General features: G+C 43.7%; 1 protein-coding gene across 1 annotated transcript in view; it reads right to left on the reverse strand.

Moving 5' to 3' along the window:
- Window positions 1-3,321, reverse strand: part of LOC100533433 (voltage-dependent calcium channel type A subunit alpha-1) — a gene marked incomplete at its 5' end in the record, with an annotated part of 54,455 nt that overhangs the window by 33,348 nt on the left and 17,786 nt on the right.

Consider the following 3,321-nt stretch of genomic DNA (forward strand, 5'->3'; position numbering starts at 1 on the left):
AAGGACTTCCCTGTTGACACCCACCACTTGGCGCTCATATGACCGTATGCAGTTGCGAGCGCCGTAAAACCCTCTACTATAAAGAAAGAAGTAATCCATTCAGTCTAGTTCAAAAGGCCACGGTAATGAATGAGTTTCCAGTGTCAAAAGAGAAACACATCGATACAATAGTAGTATTAATTTTAATGAACAAAAAGGAAGACAGACAGACAGACGGACAGACAAAAACAAAAAAGGTAAAGAAAAGAAGATGGAAAGTAGCAGTATACGATGAGTGGATCTTCGTTCACTTTGAGAGGACTTCAGAAATTACACCAAAAAAACATTGAGTTCTCTTGAAAGTAAAACAGAACACGTCGATTTCGTCGTTATTGTCGTCGTTGTTGTTGTCTTTTTTCTTCTCCTCCTCTCATCTGTCTCTCCTCTTCCTCTCACCTCATCCCCCTCCTATTCTGCTTCTTATTCAACTTCTTCCCCCGATTGATACCAGTTGTATTTTTTTTTAAAGGGGGGGGGGGACAGCCACCATCACCCCCATATTTGTGTGACCCCACTCCAATCCTTCAGCACATTCGCCATGTCCTTCAAACGCCTCACCTCTCTAAACTCGTTGAAGCTCTTTTTCTTCTTCAAAGGTGAAAACCGAGGTTATGTGTCAATTCATGAATTCCTGTACAACAGCATCTCTCCTTAGGGTTAAGATAGGAAATCGGTGGAAAATTGTGAATTTTTACGTCTTTTCTGTTCTCTTTTTTTTTTGGAAGGGGGGGGGGTTGTTGTCGGTTGTTAACATGAAGGCAAGGAAGAATATTACAAGTAGATTGTTAGTGCGGATGACAGCTTCTAGAACAGGGTGTTCCGATACCTGAGACACACACCCTACCCCCCCTCCCCCCCTCCTCCCTCGGTGTTCAAATTTGGGAGCCACATGGATGGATGGACACCATTAAGACATGGACAGGCCTAGGTAGAGCAGAATGTGGCACGGCAGCTCGCGACTGTGAAGGCTGGAGGGTCATGACACGTCATCCTTTGTTTGAGTCAGTTAAGACACCTCGCTCTTGGTATTCCTGGTATTTTGCAAGCTTATATTATTCTTTTTTACACGCTTATTGTGTCCACATATCCAAAGTCGTTTGGCTCGCCGTTTACAAGGGGTAGAGTCTTATTTAACTACGGTATGTTGGAATTTGAAATGCAATTTGCAAAGGAAAATATCACGGATTTCCGAGAACGAAATCAAGTGTTAGATCTGACCATGACAATGAATGACAATGACAATGACAATCTTTATTCATCTCGCAAGGAGAAATTTGTCCTGGTCGTTAACAAATGAAGGATATTGGCACTTTTATTCGGGCTCAATTGTGAAAGACAGGGTCGAAAAACGCCCCATGAGCTCCCTGGACGATCTTGATACGGCTCTCATCAAAGGTTTTGGGTGATTTGGAACTCGACAAATAACTGACTTATCCATTTCGTTGCTTGAGTCTTACCCTGCCCGCTTGGGTACTGTTCGGAAGGCGGGTGGTAGACACACCAAACATTTAAATGAATATATGAAACTTTGGATTAGAGATTAGGATTAATTATAGTTGAAACCTATTTCATTTGTTGTATTCTATCTAACGTCGGTGTTATAAGAAATCAACCCAAGTTCGTTTGGGTACTTTTTACACAACAGGAATCATGAAAAGCAAGACAATTGTAAGCATTGACCATAGTATCAATTAACTGCATTTTGGTGATGTTGAAAGGTACATCTTTGATAGAGCTTTGGGAGGGTGTAATATTTTTTTTTATATATCAAAAGTTGACCTTAAGAAGATTGCTTGCGACACCAACGCTAGTCTGATTTTGGCTGGCCCCCGGGGAGAGAGGGGGTGTTGTCTAAAGTATGGAACACACCCTGTGCACACAATATCTATCACGAGCACAATAGCAAGGGTTACCCTATTGACGTGTGGGCCACGGGTGCGACAGGGACAGCAGCTGACAGCGCCAACACCCGACCTGACCACCAGAAAATGACGACGAAGACGACGACGATTATGATGATGATGATGATGACGACGATGATGAGAAAAGAACTGGTTAGTCCAAAAAGTCTGAACACGATGGATGTCGCTCGAAACGATTTTAACATTCACAACTGGTCGTTCACGAAAAGGCAATAACTATGGCGAGACAACTCCTACAGCTTCTGCCTGGTACCAAGAAATGGTTGTTCGTCTCCGACTCACCAAAAAGAAATACTCCCCACAAAGCAAAGATGACCTTGGTGGTGAATCCACTAGCGACAAGACTGGCATTTGATAACCATAAGCAAACTAAAAACCGTATTCAACTTATTCAAAGAAACATCTGTAGGCTACATAATTATCAAGACCCGCCTTCTTCATTTGAGCGAGACGTTCATTCGTACACAGCAAAGAAACACTCACTCTATACAGACAATATCTGCACATTAGACGCACGTTCTTTTTCGGCGCATTCAAAAGACACAAAACGTCGATGCCTTCAAAACGCTCCTCCAAATACACAAGAAAAAGGAGAAGAAAAAAAAGAAGAATGGGAAGAAGAAGAAGACACGGACACTAAGACTCCTGCAGCTGGCTTCCTGTATTCTCCACAGACCAGGAATATATTTATCATTTGAATTCTACACAGCTAATTATCGAGTGGGACCGCTCGCGATGCACGACAGAGCCCGGTCTGAACTCACCACGACACAGACACAACCGAACTATTCAACACCTCAGATCTCGATGATGATGATGATGATGATGATGACGAGGAAGACCGTGCTCACTGTGCTACCACCATAGAAAAGTTGGAACCCGAACAAACCACCACATCTACGCTGCTTCTAAACGCTTCCATTTCACATCGTCGCATCCTCATCCCATCTCACCGCCATTCCCCTTACCAATAACGCACTAGCTGAATACGGCGCCATCTTGAATTTCTTGACTAAGGGAATTACTCGTGGCGCGGAGATGACCGAAATCGATTCCTGCAAGCTTCACGATGCCGTACTCTCGCTCTAGCCGCTTCCGCTTCCAGTGAGCAGACGGAGTGGGTCTGTCACAGACACGCAAACGCACTCGCGAACACACACGAGAACGGACATCTCGTTCAGGGCCAGGCACATTCATTTGTTGTATCTAGGACATTTGCCATAACCCACCCGCCCACCTCAGTGATAGTTAGGCCTATTTATTTAAAATGAAATAAGAACTAAAAAATCACATGGTCACCCAAGTCTCTTTCTGTTCCAGTTTTTAAAAAAGGAGAGAGAGAGAGAGAGAGAGAGAGAGA

This window comes from Aplysia californica, unplaced genomic scaffold (genome assembly GCF_000002075.1).
Source record: "Aplysia californica isolate F4 #8 unplaced genomic scaffold, AplCal3.0 scaffold01565, whole genome shotgun sequence".
In the NCBI taxonomy this organism is placed as follows: domain Eukaryota; kingdom Metazoa; phylum Mollusca; class Gastropoda; order Aplysiida; family Aplysiidae; genus Aplysia; species Aplysia californica.